The sequence below is a fragment of the Hyla sarda genome, chromosome 7, assembly GCF_029499605.1.
Source record: "Hyla sarda isolate aHylSar1 chromosome 7, aHylSar1.hap1, whole genome shotgun sequence".
Lineage (NCBI taxonomy): Eukaryota > Metazoa > Chordata > Amphibia > Anura > Hylidae > Hyla > Hyla sarda.
The window spans coordinates 194329277-194348124 of NC_079195.1; positions in this window are offsets into that span (position 1 = coordinate 194329277).

The following is an 18848-nucleotide window of genomic DNA, read 5'->3' on the forward strand; positions in this document are numbered from 1 at the left end:
TAGCGACCTGGGTGTCGCCTGCTGCAGCAAGCCCATCCTGCCTTGCGGCAGGCTCTGGTGAATGCCAGCGGCACCTTAGACTCCGCTCCTCGATACGGTCCGAGTCATCAGCCAAACAGGTAGAGGATCCACATTCAGTTCCTTTACATGCAGACTGGCGCAGACATGTTTCAGACACTCTGCGCCAAAATAACCAGACAAAAACTGGTCGGTTTCAGCTTAGTAAATGATGCCCAATATTGTTATACAAAACTAGAGCGCATGTTTGACAATTCTTGCATGTTTTAGGACAGTCTGTATTAATAGTGACATTGACGGAATATAAGTTGCAGACAACTCTAAAATTAAGAAGGAGCTGACAGCTCGGCTGTCTGTTTTATTATATACTTGCATTCACCATTAGAAAACAATGCCCCAGCATACTTTTTCATAACTCTTCCTTGTGCCTTTCCACTGCTATTCCTTATGAATATTTATGAGTGTTACCATTTCCATTGGCTCTGCTTTGCAAAAGCAAGTAAATAAGTCCTGCATTTTTCCCGGATATCACTTGTGTTATACTAGTTTTGGGATGCCTACATTTGACTTTGCCATTCGCTTCTTGTAAAAATGGCCTCCAATTGATCTCACATAAAATGCCTCCAGTGAACTCTGAAATTGCAGTGTGCTGCTTGCATTATATACGTTGTATTTTTTAGCTACATTATGTGATTGTACTTTCTTTAATATAATGGGAGAAAGAGCGAGTATAATTACGTTATTGTGCTGCTGTCTTACTATACCATGTTTCCTATCCGGACTGTAAACCTCTTTTTCCATGTGACACACTCACTGCGGCATGACCTCTTCTTTCCACTGAAAGCTTCTTGATTCAATTGTTACTGAATGATACAGAAAGCCCATACTTTGTTCTTGGTGACATTTGTCTTGGTGGCAGCTAAGCACTAATGGCACAAGGTTGATTTATTAAGGCTTGATCAGTTTTTACTACTGGGCACTCATGTATACACATACACTCCCAGCCACGGGTACCTTCACTTCTGCACCGAAAGTGCTACTTCTAAAGCTTCTGAAGTTCTTCTGTTCCTTTTGTGTGGCTAGATAAGTAAACCTTATGTTTTTTTATGAAGCCAAGTAATGGTTCTTCACACAATGTCTTCACGCTTGAGGGTCAAGATGAGCAGATGCTGTTATAATAATATAGATACCAATGACCATTTTGACCCAGTTCCCCGCCATGGCAATCTTTTTTCTCTCATTTGCGAAAGTCACATTATCACCACAGTAAGACTCCTCTATTTTACAAAAATTCGGATAAGAGAATAGCAAAGCAATAGGTTGTGCCTTTGAGAACTGAGGTAGTTTCCATTTTGTTTTTCCACTCCAGAATCTGTAAAAAGCCATGTTATCAAGAGATGTATAAAAGAATGAGAATAAAACCATTCCTATAGTTAAGGTGGGAAACAAAAAAACAAACAAACATCATTGCTAAGTGCTCAGTAAGGAACCTTTCATACTTCAGGCAGACTCGAGGGCTGATGGTGCACGTCTGTTTCTACCATTTCAAGCGGAAGACAAGGAAAAGAAAAGGTGATATTGTAGTCAGGGTCTCAGGATAATGTGTCCACATTCTCCTAGCACTGTCCTCTACCACGGCATTAGACACTTTGATCGCTTTTTTATTTTTGTACCGCTTAAAAAAATTCTAAAACTTTCTGTACAAAATCAGTAATCTAAAATTGCCCTATTTAGACCACCTATAACTTTTTCATGAGAGCTAATTTTTTGTGCCGTCATCTGTACTTTTTATCAATACCACATTTGCAGATATAAAACTTTTATATCATTTTTTTTTATGTGACAAAAAAGCTGAATTTTTGGCCTTTTTTTTTTACGTTTACGCCGTTCATCGTACTAGATCATTAACATTATATTTTGATAGTTCTGACATTTACGCATGCGGCGATACCAAATATGTTTATAAAAAACAAATTACACTTTTTGAGGGTAAAATGGGAAAAACTGACAATTTTCATTTTTATTGGGGAAGGGGATTTATCACTTATTTTTTCCTTTTTTTTTTTTTCAACTTTTTTTTTACACTTTTTATGTCCCCATAGGGGACTATCTATTCTATAGCAATCATTTAATTGCTAATACTGTTCAGTGCTATGAATAGGATATAGCACTGATCAGTATTATCGGCTGTCTCCTGCTCTGGTCTGCTCGATCTCAGACCAGAGAAGGTGACGCTGGGAGATGGACGGAGGCAGGTGAGGGGACCTCCTTCCGCCATTACAGATGATCGGATCGCTGCGGCAGCGCTGCGGGCGATCCGATCATCTACTTTATCATGTGCATTGCCGCATCTGAGGGGTTAATGGCGGACACCCGTGTGATTGCGGATGTTGGCCATTACCGGTGGATCCCCGGCTGCTGCTAGCAGCCATGTATGACGCGAGCACCGCTCCAATGCTCGCGGTCATACACAGGACGTAAATATACGTCCTGGTACACAAAATACCACCAAACCAGGACGTACATTTATGTATGTGGTCATTAAGGGGTTAATTAAACAGCACGGTCAATTCTGTACACGTAAAAAAAATTCCAAAGTCCAAAATAGCGTATTTTTGGTCATTTTTATACCATTAAAAAATTATCAAAAAGTCCGATCAAAACAAAAAAGGTACCAATAAAAACTTCAGATCATGGCACAAAAAATTAGCCCTCAAACTGCCCCGTACGTGGAAAAATAAAAAAGTTTTCCTGCATGTAGTTATGATTTTTTCCAGAAGTACGACAAAATCAAACCTATATAAGTAGGTTAGCATTTTAACCGTATGGACCTACAGAATAAAGATAAGGTGTCATTTTTACCAAAAAATTTACTGCGTAGAAACGGAAGCCCCCAAAATTTACAAAATGGCGTTTTTTCTTCAATTTTGTAGCACAATGATGTTTTTCTTCATTTCGCCGTGAATTTTTGGGTAAAATGACTAATGTCACTGCAAAGTAGAATTGATGGCGCAAAAAATAAGCCATAATATGGATTTTTAGGTGGAAAATTTAAAGGGTTATGATTTTTAAAAGGTAAGGAGAAAAAAAACAAAAATGCAAAAACTCAAGGGATTAATGGATGGTTCCTACTGAACAGAAAATGACATGTATATATGGGCCATTTATTGTACAGGCTCCTATTAGTCTTATATTCCTCTCCCAAAGGGCCTACAAACCTATGGTATGGGTGTGAACAACTGGCTTAATGTTAAATGAATCCCATTTCCATTGTTTCCACTAAGCCGTATAGATCACTGTAACTTAACAATATTTATGGTTCATGACTACGCAATCCCCCTGCCTAAAATTTTCTTTCTCAGGTTCCCAAGAAGCAACTAAACACTTGATCCATTTTTAGACAGAACAAAAAAGAACCGGATCAATTAAAGCAGTGCCCAGTAGAACTGCACGTTGTTACTGCAACAAACCTTATGTCAATTAATAGTACAGGAGAATATAAGGAACTTTGTGAAATTTCTGTTTAGAGAAAAAATGCCTCTTTCTCCACCTCTTTCTCCACTCTGAATACTCTGAATTTATTCTCAATTTGCCGCTAGGACAAGATGGATAAGCAGATTATGTTGCAGTGGGTGGATAGATCACAAGGTGAAAGGGATTTACTGAAGTAATGCTATCTACTGTGAGAAGGTGAAGAGCATGGTGGTTGATGGGCGAAATGTGTCACCAAGACTCCTGGCTTTGGTGAAGTGAGAGCCGGTATTCATCCAGTGTCTGTGCTGTGATGCAGTCTGACACTGTGGCCGTAGTATGGCTGGAAGGCCAATCCGGGATGGCTCTTACTGGGAATGACCAAGTGCAGGGTGGGGGTCATTCCCCACAATCCAGGCCACCTTTTGTTGTCCTTAAAGGCAACCTGTTTCACCAGCTGAGGGGGATTTGCTAGTTGCAGCTCACACTGCCAGAGGGAGCTGTATGTGGAGTTCTTCCCTACATTTGCTCCAAGTTTGGACGCTGGTGAGCAGCCTGCCTGGAGGCCTGGAAAAGACTTGCTTGATGCTGCATGGAGTACAGGTGGACTTTGATTACGTTTTCCTTTGTTCTGCATGTAAAGACTGCTTGCTGTGTGTTAAGTGTGAATAAAACACTGAACTTTGATTTGGAAAACACTGCTTCCTTGCCTCTATACTGCAACTGCACCTATTTGCAAAAGTGAGTCATCACACGACCTATTTACAGCAGTTTAGCCACGCCCTCTGGAGATCATCTGACTTATGACATATTCTCTCTTGCCACATGGAATCCTGGGAAAGATCAGAGACATAAGTAAAATAAAATGACTTTCCCTACAGCACTTTTGTGTGTGGGGTCCCGTGCATGAAATTGGGACATAGTGACACAAAAAGGTAATAAAAGCATATTACACAGTATAAAACATTGGCATCATGGACGGCTTTAAGGTTGAAAAAAATCCTGGAATACTCCTTTACGATTAACACTTTTACTGCTTCCAATGGGGAATTGCATATCTATAGAGGATGAGTGGATCATTGGTCATATGACTCTCTTAAGTCTGCTTCAATATAGAAATTCTGAAAAGGTTGGGGGAGGAGTTCCCTAATCCAACCCCCAATCCCCAGAGGCCTGGACCCAAAATCAGTTCAGTTAGGCTTTTGCCAGATATGTCTAAGGTCTCCCAACTCTGCTTCTGCTGGGTAGACCAGTTTGGTTAGAGTGCATCATGCTATGTCCTGTTGTAGCTAAAGCCTGCTGCAAGTAAGATGACATGGCAAGTAAGATGACATGGCTTATCCACACCAGAGAATCAAGTACCATTCCAGAATCTTCCAACCTAAGGGAGATCTGGGTAGTGACACTGATGTTCATGGTGCTGTGCAGTGTTTCAAAGTATTTTACTCAAGGTCATCTCAAGTCCATGAGGGAAAGCTCCTTTAATATCCCAATTCCTGCTCCAAAAAGGAAGATCTACTAGTCAGAAATGGAGAACCAGTCAGAAATGGAGAACCAGCTGAGCAAGGACTCTTCTTTAAACTCACATTTCTTTGTGGGCTTTCAGCAAAGTTAGTTTAGCGTACCTAAACACATCACAAAAGTTATTCAGTGTATGCCTTGCAAATAGAGTATTGTGCTGCAAAAGTGAGTAAAGTCTTCATGCATTAGCACCACAGTGAACCAAGCTATGTAGGCCCTCCACAGTATCTGTACATCATGACTAGAATCCACAGTGCAAGAAGGCCACTAAAGACTCCTAGTCAGTACATCTGCTTCCACAAACCACTTATAGGGGACATCATAGCGGGTCCGGCCCGGCCTCCAACAATGGCTGGGACCCATGGCTAATAGCGTGCGGCACCACGATCAGTGATCGTGGTGCCGCGTGCTATTAACCCTTTTGACGCAGCATTCAAAGTTGATCGCCACGTCTAAAGTCAAAGTGGCTAGCTCGGTTCGCTGTTCGGGACCGCCGCGGCGAAATCGCAGTATCCGAACAGCTGGAGGACACATGGAGGATCCCTACCTTCCTCCTGCGTGTCCAATCGCCGAATGATTGCTCAGTGCCTGACATCCAGGCATGAGAATTCAAGCGGCAGAATCATTGATCAATGTTATCCTATGGGATAACAATGATCAATGTAAAACATCAGTGAATTTGGACTTTAACTCCTTGCCTAATAAAAGTAGGAATCACCCCCCCCAACACACACACACACTTTTCCCATTTAAAAAAAAAGTGTAAATAAAAATAAACATATGTGGTATCGCCGCGTGCAGAAATGTCCGAATTATAAAAATATATAATTAATTAAACCGTACCATCAATGGAGTACACACAAAAAAATTCCAAAGTCCAAAAAGCGTATTTTTGGTCACTTTTTATATCCTGAAAAAATTTATTAAAAGCGATCAAAAAGTCCAATCAATACAAAAAAGGTACCAATAAAATCTTCAGATCACTGTGCAAAAAATTAGCCCTCATACAGGTATTAACATTGTGTGGAAGATTTGCCTACTTTGAGTTGTAATACTGACATAGGCCAAGATTTATCAAACTGCGTGAGAGAAAAATTTTTGTGATTTTACCATAGCACCCAATCACAGCTCAGCTTTCACTTTACCATAGCTTGTTAGCTGAGCTGAGATTGGCTGCTGAGAAAAATCTGTCCATTTTTTCTCTCACACAGTTTGATAAATCTCCCTATAGAGTGCAGAGAAAAGTCACTTGAAAACTCAACAAATATATCCAAGAAGGTTGTATACCTTGACATCAGCCTGGATGCCCTGATGAATGCTTTATATGCATTACAGGTATGCTTGCAAAGTCATTGGCCTACAAAGGTTTAAAGGGGTAGTCTGATTATTTTTTTTTATATACATTATATTGCTGGGGCTGGTGAAAAAAAGAAGATACTAACCTACTCCCCGGTCTACTGAAGCTCCTTTTCTGCTTACTCCGATCCCTTGATGCTTATGTTTCTCACCCGGTTCTGAGTTAAGAGTTCAGAGCAGAACCTTCCTGCTGAGCCCGTCATTAGCCAAGAAGAGATACCACTGTGGCCAGTGATTGGCTGAGTCGGCAGGTCCTGCTTCAGCTCTTGACTCAAAAGCAAAAACTAGAGAGAAGCCGTGGAGGACCAAAAGGAGCCAAAACTGAGGCAATGAAGGACCTGGGCTAAGTAAGCCTATATATATATATATATATATATATATATATATATATATATATATATATATATATATATATATACTTTTTCCTTTTATTTACCAGCACTAACAATATAATAATTATTTTAAAACACCAGAATAACCCTGTAAACATGATGCATCAATTAAAAACAGACCATCTGTATGTATTTGTCTATGAATCAGTCCATACCTATTTTTACTCCTAAATGAGCCCACATCCAAAGTAAGTAAATGAATGAACACTAAGATAATCACAGACAATTATGCAAATATATTCCTCCATAGCAGAGCAATTATTGTGAATACATTTTAAGGTCAATTCATACCAAGGATTTGAATCTAAACATGTACCAGTATAGTGTATGGAGTTTTTGCTGTTTAACATTTAGATTATCCCCAATGAAGGATGAACATTTTTATTAATTTAAAAGTTATATTGACCATATTTACGTGTTTTGTCTTTTTGTTGTATTGCATTTTATATTAAATTGAATATTCAAAATGTTTATTGTTACCGACAAAGTAATTCAGTTGCCCATGTGTTTCACATAACCACGGCCGCACAGATGTGGCTCTTTTATCTTACTGCTGTGATTTTGTTACTTTTAAGTGAGGTTGTTTATTTCAGAAGCAGTAAATTCCATGATATAACAGTAATTGGGTCTGCAAGGAAAGAGCGGTATCAGTCAGTATACAGATGTACATCAGCATGTGCCGATGTACGGTATATCTGCATAGTATACAATTTGTGCCGCCATCTATCAATCATGTTAACTCATAGATTTTTTTGTTTTTTAGCTGAAACCTGAGACGAGATCCATGATGGGAAAAAAGGTCTTTAAAATATTATCTTACCATGTGAGGTCTAAACACGTTCTGCAAAAATGCTTCTCAGCTATTCAGGATCCTTAATGGGGTACTCCGCCCCTAGACATCCTTTGGATATGGGATAAGATGTCTTATCATGAGGGTCCCGTCACTGGAACCCCCGCGATCTTTGTGCATCACCCAGAATTTATTTAGAATGCTGGGTGCAGGTGGGGGTCATTATATCATGGTCACGCCCCTCATGACATCATACCACGCCCCTCAATGCAAGTCTACGGGAGGGGGCAATGTGGCCACCACACCCCCTCCCATAGACTTGCATTGAAGGGGTGTGGCGTGACATCATGACCCCCGCTGCCCGCATCCAGCGTTCAGAACAAAATGTTCTGAAATAAATGTATGACTCCATATCAGCATGGCTTTATGAGGGATCGGTCCTGTCAAACTAACTTGATCAACTCCAGACTGGACCAGGGGCAATCGCTGGATGTCATATATCTGGATTTTTACAAAGCATTTGATACGGTGCCACATAAAAGGTTGGTGAATAAAATGAGAAGGATTGGACTGGGGGAGAATGTGTGTAAGTGGGTAAGTAACTGGCTCAGTGAAAGGAAACAGAGGATGGTTATTAATGATACTTATTCCGATTGGGTAACTGTTACTAGGGGGGTACCACAGGGGTCAGTCTTGGGTCCTGTTCTATTTAATATATTTATTAATGACCTTGTAGAGGGGTTGAATACTAAAGTAGCAATCTTTGCATATGATACTAAACTCTGTAAAGCGGTAAACACTATAGAGGACAGTGTGCTGTTACAAATGAATCTGGATATGTTGGAGGTTTGAGCTGGGAAGTGGCAGATGAGGTTCAACACTGATAAATGTAAGGTTATGCACATGGGGAAGAAAAATCCGGGCTGAGATTATGTATTAAATGGGAGAACACTTGGGATGACTGACGTGGAAAGGGACTTGGGAGTCTTAGTTAATAGTAAATTTAGCTGTAGTGACCAGTGTCGGGCAGCTGCTGCCAAGGCAAATAAAATCATGGGGTGCATCAATAGGGGCATAGATGCCCACGACAAGGAAATCATTCTACCGCTGTACAAATCACTGGTCAGACCACATATAGAATACTGTGTACAGTACTGGGCACCAGTGTACAAGAAAGATATAGTGGAGCTGGAGAGGGTTCAAAGACGGGCAACCAGGGTAATACGGGGAATGGGAAGACTACAGTACCCAGAAAGATTATCAAAATTAGGGTTATTTAGTTTAGAAAAAAGAAGGCTTAGGGGCGACCTAATAACTATGTATAAATATATCAGGGGACCTTACAGAGATCTCTCCAATGATCTATTTATACCCATGACTGTATCTATAACAAGGGGGTATCCTCTACGTTTAGAGGAAAGAAGGTTTCTACACCAGCACAGATGGGGGTTCTTTACTGTAAGAGCAGTGAGAGTGTGGAATTCTCTGCCAGAGGAGGCGTCATGGTGAACTCTGTAAAAGAGTTCAAAAGGGGCCTAGATGCATTTTTGGAGAGTAATTACATCGCTGGATATGTATACTAGATTTATAGGGACAGAACGTGGATCCAGGGATTTATTCTGATGCCATATTTGGAGTCGGGAAGGAATTTTTACCTCTAGTATGAGGGTTTTTTTGCCTTCCTCTGGATCAACTCAGTAGGGACACATTAGGGTTATAGGTTGAACTTGATGGACTCTGGTCATTTTTCAACCATATGAACTATGTTACTATGGAACTAAGAGAAATTCTGAAGCAGAATTCAGCTTGGAAAATCCATAGTTTGAATGGTCCCTTAAGACTCTTTTGCCCTGGATGACCTGTCCTGTTCTGCACTACACAGATAGCCAATAGATTTCAATTATCAAAGTGTAATGATTAATTTTTCCTTTAGTAGCGCTGCAAGAAAACTGAACAATTAGGTTCACACTGAGAACTTTTTCCACTTGGAAATTCCGAGTGTGCCCAGCGGTAAATAAATCAGTCGGCGCTAGGACCGCGTAGACATTGCCACCCCCATAGACAGCAATGTCTTCAGTGTGGATTCCGCCTGAAAAATGAGCAAAATCATTCTTTTGGTGGTGGAATATCCACTGTTAAAATACCTGCTGCATCGGAATCTAGGCGGAATTACAGACAGACATCCCGTAGTGTGAACCTAGTCTTACTGCTGAGTTTCTCCACAGATTACATCTGATTCGTAAAGGCTCCAGCAGGGAGCGCATGAACATTTGACCAAGGGGGACATTTACTAAGGCATGTGTGCCAGTAAACATAGCTCCAATGGCCAGTATGGACCGAAAATCTGTGTTTGCCACATTCATTATGAGACTTTCTGCTGGCACACACGCTATTTGTGCAGTGTGCACCAGAGGACGTGTTTAGCAGACACAGTGGGCATGACTTTATAGCATATCTATTGGCGCTGGATTTATCATCTGTGACTGAGCCTAAAAATTGTGCAAATCCCACGCTACCTTGACTGTATGTAACTGGTAAATATTTATTTACTGGTAAACAACCCTGTTATCAAAAAAACACTGTGACTTTTGGTTTAACGTGCAACTTTATTGTTCATTGACTATTGCGCATCTCTGCAATTTTAGATTTAATTTGCCTCTTTATACCATACGTTAAATCATCCGTATGTCTGAGACTTTACTTTGAAGGGGTAAACCCTCATCAGCAAGACAGAGAAGAAGTTCTTAAAATCCAAAAACATTAAAAATGTTTTGCAAATGTGCACCACAAATTGTTCAATGTTTGCAGAAATTTCACAAAAAAGCAGTAAAATTAGTGGATGATTATTGGCGGCACTGACAATAAAAATGTCCTGTGTGAACACAGCCTAAAGGGGGTTAAAAAGAGGATTCATCTGCAACATCATTCTTGGGCTTTGGTAATATGTTTATACTGGTTGGAGTTATTGGTCCCATAGTGGTTTCTAAACTTGAGCCTGGGGCTTTAAAGGGGTACTCCACTGCCACAGCGTTTGGAACATTTTGATGGGAGTGGGCTGCGGTGGTCGTGACATCACGGCCATGCCCCTCATGATGTCACACCACTCCCCCTCAATGCAATTCTATGGGAGTGGGCATGGCAGCGGCCACACCCCCTCCCATAGACTTGCATTGAGTGGCGTGGCATGACATCACAAGGGGCATGGCCATGATGTCATGACCCCCGCACCCAGCATTTGAAACAAAACGTTCCGAATGCTGGGGCAGTGGAGTACCCCTTTAACACCATCTCCAGTTTCAAAAGCCTCCTTCCCATAGTCACTTTCCATAAAACGGGTAAATAATATCGCCATTTTTGCTTGTTTTTCACCCATAGCTCTCTCCTTGGAAAGTGTAGCATACAACCCAGGTGCATAGTTTTGTACTCCAAACAGTAATTGCGCAAAATTATGTGCGCCATGTCCCACCAAAACACTGAAGATAGTAAATCTTCCCTGAGTGTGTGGGAGCATTGGGAATAATAGCTAATGTCTGTAGACATGTTCAGATGACAAGTATTAAAGGTGTTTGGCCACCTTTACCGATGTGACACAACACTTCTGATTGGTGTATTCATTTGCATGCTTTTCACCCCATCTATTCCAAAGCAATTACATGAACGCCATTGCTTTGTTCTGCACTAGTTTTCCCATGTGGCCCCATTATATCTATCTCATTGCTGATATAAACCTCACGTTGCCACCAATCTTCATTTCAATGACTTCCGCAGAAATTAACCCCCCCCCATAAAGCCTATCTACTTTCTGTAGACAGAAGTCATGAATTTTACCATGTGAATTTTGACATTTAACACCTCTACTGACATTTATTAGGTTGGGACATTAGTCATAAGGCGTAACATTTATCCCTGCTTCATAAATGCCACTTGGTCATTGATCAGGATCAGGATGAAACCCCAGCGTATCAGATTTTATGTTCCGACATTACCGGGGATTCAGGAAAAAATGTGTGAAATTGAAATTTTGCTGAATAATGTTCACAGATGTTTATTTTTAACAAAGCGACAGAAGAACAACACCAGGTGCTTCCATATAACAATGTTTTGTTTTAATCGCATAGAAGCCAAAATTATTCACACCCCTGTAATCAGCACCTTACCTCGCCAACTTTCACTTGATAACAGGGAAAAGATGCTTCCTGTAGTGTTTCATAAGGCTGAGGTACATCAGCCCAGGGACTGGCGTGTTTAGAGATTGTGCTGGTATAGCTGTTTAGAATAAATGCGGCTTAGATCAGTAATTGGTCAATTGCAAACTCAGGCTGCACAGCCCAGTACCTATCCCTACATAGCTCTGAATGCATAAGCAGCAGCTGGAAGGGACCTATTAAAGGGGGGAAAAAATTATAGTAAGTCATTTATATTCGGCTGTCGCTGGATCTGTGCTGTCCGGTGGCTGCTCGGAGTAAATACAGCCTTGTGTTTATTAAAGCGGATTTCATCCACACAATGAAAACATTGCTTTCAAAATTGCAAGCAAAAGCATCTACTTTAGCATATGAATGGGAAAAATCGTTGGTTTATACTAAATGGCAGGAGTTTTATAATCTCAATTTTGGTTAAGTGAATGCAAAAGATGTGCCGTGAGGACATCTCGCAGAGAGGATAGAGCGGCACATTAGAAGGTTGTTTTATTTAATATAATCATTTTTATATTCTTCCATTTACTTTGATTATAGCAGCAGAAGCACAAAGCTACCATATTAGGCACCAAGGGTGGATCGTCTTTGGGGCCTATAGGGAAGGTCTAAGTGCATAGTTGAGGGTTGGGGCCAACACCAGTACATTCTAAGGGGTATTCTTATCTGAAGATATTCATAAAGATGAGCAAACTTAACACATGGAACCCGAGTTCGGTAAGAACTTTGCTAAAATAACAGCAGCCACATGACAGTAAGGAAAAGGAGGAATAATCACATGACCTCAGGGAATCCCATGATGCCTTTCAAACTGCTCTCTCAGCCAAACAGGAGGCAATATAGGGGTGATGTCAGATCTACTGTAAAAGCCCATTCACAGAGCTTCAGCAGCCATTTTAGAGATGGCAGGTGTTAGGTGAAGATCTCTGTGAGGGACACTAAGCAATGAAACAAGGAAAACGGCAAGAAGACCCATACATCAGGCACTGTTCAATGTTCCAGCAGGAAAGAAGTATATCCAAAGCGAATTATCTTAAAAGTACCATCAGGCACTATGTTTATTCAAATCAGAAACCAATAACGGGTTTCGGAGGTACAGTCCTCCTTCCTCAGATTGGAATACAAGGTATCATACATACAGCATATTTATAGAGCAAAAATGGGTACCAGGTTAAAGTGGGTGGAGTTACCATCTCCCACATAAAAGAGAACCAAAAAACAATACAAAAACATAAATAAACAGCAACATTTTATAATACAAACAGTATGCATATGTAGAAGACATATAATATATACACATTTCAGAAAATGATTAAAATGCAATGCAGGAGCGAGGTTCAATGAAACAAAACAACAACATGAGCAGCCGTAGTATTTTGCTATCAGCCGTAGTATTCTGCTGTCAGCGGACGTGATGCAGAGCGCATCACTACGCTCTGTTTTGATCTGAGACCACAGATCGCCAACTGGCCAATAGGAGCAGAGTAGTAAAAGACCTGTAGGTAGATGGAAACGCTCAACCAGAAGCCGTGCGACGAGGACCGGATCCAAACAGAGCGCAGAAAGGATGGCAACTGCTGCAGAGAAAATAATAATAGTGATATTGGACTTTAGTAAATGACCATGAATATTTATATATTTAGCAGATAAATCTCATAAATGGGCCAAAAGAAAATATGAGATAGCCCATATACATAAAATGTGGGGGAAAATGCATTTACCTATATGGATCATATATTAAGAGTGAATATGCATATATAGATACCGTATCAAAAATTTCATAAATAGCATGTTTAGTATGTATATTGAAATTATATTAGTGGAAAATAAATAGATGTAGATCCAACTGGGGAATAGTGCATTAAAAGATTAGTAATTAATATATTAAATATAATATTAATAAGTAAATATAGCGGGTAATCGTAATAAGAAGTTACTTGGGGCTTACAGATGAATGAATAAAAATAATTGGATGAATAAATAGACGTAATATGATAATATGAGACACATATCAATAGACGGGTATAAATATATAAAATGGTATGGTAAGGGGAAAAAAAACACCATTTATAATATATATATATATATATATATATATATATATATATATATAAATATATATTTATATTATAAAATAATATTAAAGTGCACTTTCAATGAGTTCGTTCAGACCATGTGGCATAAGGGTGCGCAACTTGTAGTCATCGTAGTCATCCTTAGATATTCCCTCTATGGGTGTAATAACAATGCTCCTAAAATCAGAATCATGGACTTCCATCAAGTGTCGAGAGACACTATAAAGTCTAAAGCCTAAATTTGTATTGCTCCTGTGTGTGTTGAGTCTATCCCTTAGGCATTGTTTCGTGCGACCAATATACTGAAGGCCGCAGGGCATACATTCTAAACGTTATTTGGGCTTATACTTTTTGATCAAAATGTATACTAACAACCTGTTGGTTTTTGAAATTATGCTGAGAAGCACGTAGATCAAATTACAAATGGTGGATGTGCTGCTGTGTTTCTATTTTGTGTTCCATATTTAATTTTTAATACTTTATCTATATACCGTATTTATCGGCGTATTACACGCACTTTTAAAACTTAAATTTAAGGCAAAAAGTCTGCCTGAGTGTTATATGCTGATAAATCTTCTGGTCACTGATTCAAAGCGGCCGCCGCAGCAGCTGGTTGTTAAGTATTAGCAGCACGGCCGTGGCCACTTTATGTCAGTGACCAGCGGCGTCTCCTCCCCGCTCTGGAAAACTGTCACTTGTTTTCTCCCGCACTATCCACAGGTACTGGTGTGGTGGATAGTGTGGGAGACGCTGATTAAAATGAGCCCTACCTTGTCCGGATCTGCCCTACCTTTTAATCAGCGTCTCCAGCACTATCCACCAGTACCTGTGTATAGTGCGGGAGAAAACAAGTGACAGTTTTACTTTTCATTTTCCCTCCCTCCCCCTCCTTCATCATTCCCCCTTTCCCTGTTTTTCATAGTTTTGTTTATTTTCCTTACCTGGCTGCGCTTCGGCAGGTCAGGTCAGGCGGCGTGTCTTGCGGGCTGCGGTCAGTGAAGCAGATGAATGACGTCCTCTGCCGGCTTCTCTGCGCGGCATCAATGACGTTACTTTTCATTTCCTGTAGTCGCCGCCGAAAAGTGACATCCCTGATGCCATGCAGAGGAGTCGGGATTGGACGTCACTCATCTGCTTAACTGACCGCAGCCCGCAAGACAGCCGAAGCGCAGCCAGGTAAGGAAAGGGGAAGATTGGTCTTCAACCTGCGGACCTCCAGATGTTGAAAAACTACAACTCCCAGCATGCCCGGACAGCAGTTAGCTTTGGAGGTCCGCAGGTTGAAGACCACTGGATCATAGGAGGAACATGATGGGGGGATGATGAGATAGGGGGAAATGATGAGGGGGGAATGATGGGGGCATGATGAGACAGGGTGGGGGATGATGAGACAGGGGGGAATGATGGGGGGCATGATGAGACAGGGTGGGGGATGATGAGACAGGGGGAAATGATGATGGGTGAATGATGGGGGCATGATGAGACATGGTGGGGGATGATGAGACAGGGGGGAATGATGAGGGGGGAATGATGGGGGACATGATGAGACAGGGTGGGGGGATGATGAGGGGGGAATGATGGGGGACATGATGAGATAGGGTGCGGGGATGATGAGGGGGTAATGATGGGGGACATGATGAGACAGGGTGGGGGGATGATGAGACAGGGGAAAATGATGGTGGGGGAGGCACTAAATGCTTAATGTCTGTATGGGTAGTGGTGGTCTATGACAGGGGGAAATGATGAGACATGGGGGGATGATGAGACATGGGGGGTGGCAATGAGAGGGGTAAATGTGGCACAGGGACTGATAAAAGGGAAGGAATGATGTGGCACTGGAGGGGACAGGACCAAACTGAGGTGCAGAAGAAAACGAAGTTGGGGGGATGATGTGGCATTTAGTCCAAGTCATTTATTTAACTTTTTTTTTTAACTTAAATTTCCCTGTTAAATGGGGGTGCGTGTTATACGTCAGTGCGTGTTATACGCCGATAAATATGGTATATATATTCAGTCTTAATATATGATCCATATACGTATATGCATTCTTCCCCACACTTTACGTATATGGGCTATCTCATATTTTCTTATACATATTCATGGTCATTTACTAAAGCCTAATATCACTATTATTATTTTCTCTGCAGCAGTCGCCATCCCTTCCGCGCTCTGTTTGGATCCGGTCCTCGTTGCACGGCTTCTGGTGGAACGTTTCCATCTACCTATAGGTCTTGTACTACTCTGCTCCTATTGGCCAGTTGGCGATCTGTGGTCTCAGATCAAAACAGAGCGTAGTGATGCACTCTGCATCACGTCCGCTGACAGCAGAATACTATGGCTGACAGCAGAATACTACGGCTGCTCATGTTGTTGTTTTGTTTCATTGAACCTCGCTCCTGCATCTCAGTGGAGCGTCATGTGTTTATTTACAATTGACTTCATTTAGCCTCTCTCTCGCACAGCACTGAAGGTTCACAGTGTGAACGGGCGTGCTGTGACCTTTAGTCATTTTATTCATTCTCTGAATTGTGTATATATTATATGTCTTCTATATATTCATACTGTTGCATCATAATATGGTGCTGTTTATTTTAGTTTTTGTATAGTTTTTTTGGTGCCCTTTTATGTTTTATGTGGGAGAGGGTAACTCCACCCACTTTAACCTGGCGCCCATTTTTGCTCTATAAATATGTATGATACCTTGAATGCCAATCTGAGGAAGGAGGACTGTGCCTCCAAAACCTGTTATTGGTTTCTGATTTGAATAAACATAGTGCCTGATGGTACTTTTAAGATAATTCGCTTTGGATACACTTATTTCCTGCTGGAACATTGAACAGCACCTGATGTATGGGTCTTCTTGCCGTTTCCATTGCTGATGTGACCTGTTGGGCTTTGCGGTTCCTCTCCACCAGGAGCACATTTGAAACCCCAATTTGGGGGTGATAATAAGCACTGATTATGTGTCACAAGGTAAGCGGCCATCCGCATGGCTGGTGTTGTTGGCTTCACATCCCCATCTGGTGTCTTAGGTATCACACGAGTAACGGTCCCTCTTTTTCTCTCCATTTTATTTTAAACTAGGCAGTGAACAGAGACAGGAGAAGGAGCACACATACATAATAATTGTAGTAAAGCAGCAGAGAGCGATCTGCATCTGTTCTGTCAGTGCAAAATCTGTATTAATTAGAAGTTAAGTGTGACAGTTATTTGTTTTACACTAATGTATAAAACATATTGAGGGTGTTGTGTCTTATTGCACACTTTTTAGGAGGTTAATCCTGTTGCTATGCCCAAAAATGGGAATTATTATAGCACCATCTCCTCAGCAAGGCGGTCACCATCCATAGGGGTTACCATCCAGCAGGTAAAGATAATTAATGTAGACCTGACAGCACAAAAACAGGGGTGTAAGCAGATGGCTAAACCGGGCTAGTCATAATGATCATGTCATGCTTTTTTTAATTCTAATAGTCCTTTCTGTTTCCGTCTCTATTTTATTGCTAAAATTCAACTAAGACTTAAGTGCCCAAGGGGCGGTCCCCAGCATGGCAAAAGCCCTTTAAGCAGCCAGGGGGTACTTGTAAAGAGGACATGCGCAGGACTTGCAAGGGCAATGCTTGTGATGTGCTGGGTACTGGATACTTTTTTATATTATCAAAAAGTCTTATGTGTTGGCTCTGAAAACACTATCTAGATATATGAGGTATGCCTGAAATCCTGATGAGAAGCCATATCCAGCCATGGGCTAAATACACCCCTGTTTTCCTGCTAACAGGTCCGATTTAACTGCAAAGATACCATACCTGTTTGTTCCCTTTTGCAAGGCAACCTTCTGAACTAAAGATGTATTTTAATAAAATATACAATTACAGCAGAAAATTGCAAAATATGCATGCAGAAAAAAATAATGACTGAAGGACATAAGTTATAGATTATATAAGAATGAATGCTTATTAAATCACTCACAGTAAATATAATACAATTTTGACAACTGACTGGCCTTTGTATCATTTGTACTAAACCTTCGTACTGAATGTCTATTGCCATAGTCCCAACGTAACTTTCATTTATTACTTGTGGGGTTTGTGAACTGTATTCTAAGGGTTCAAATGTAGTTTTGTGTATTCCAATATTATCAGATTTTTTTCTTCAATCTTTCAGTGATTGTTAATAGTGTGGTACCACAGGGGTCAGTTTTGGGTCCTGTAAGCTTAATAGTAAAGCATCAATCTTTGCAGATGACACTAAACTCTGTAAAGCAGTTAAACACAAAGCACTGTCTAAAGTAGATAACACAATAGAGGACAGTGCACTGTTACAATGGATCTGGATAGGTTGGAGACTTGGGCTGTGAAGTGGCAGATGAGGTTCAACACTGATACATGTAAAGTTATGCACATGAGGAGAAAAAAAATCCAGGCTGGGATTATGTATTAAATGTTAATACTGGGGACAACTGACATCGAAAAGGACTTTAGATTTTTAGTCAACAGTAAATTAACCAGTGTCAGTCAGCTGCTGCCAAAACAAATAAAGTCATGGGGTACATCAAAAGGAGCATAGATGCCCATGAAAAGGAAATAATTCTATCTCTGTACAGATCACTAGTCTGATCACATATGGAATACTGTGTACAGTACTGGGCACCAGTGTACAAGAAACATATAGTGGAGCTAGAGAGGGTTCAAAGACAGGCAACCAGAGTAATAAGGGGGATGGGAGGACTACAGTACCCAGAAAGATTATCCAGGGATTTATTCTGATGCCATGTTTGGAGTTAGGAAGGAGTTTTTCCCCTTGGTACGGGGCAATTGGCGTCAGCCTCATGGTTTATTTTTTTTTTTCTTCCTCTGGGTTAACACAGTAGGGACACAATCTGGATATAGGTTGAATTTGATGAACTCTTGTGTTTTCAACCTTAAAGGGGTACTCTGCCCCTAGATATCTTATTCCCTATCCAAAGGGGATAAGATGTCTGATCGCGGAGGTCCCGCCGCTGGAGCCCCCCACAATCTCCCTGCTGCAC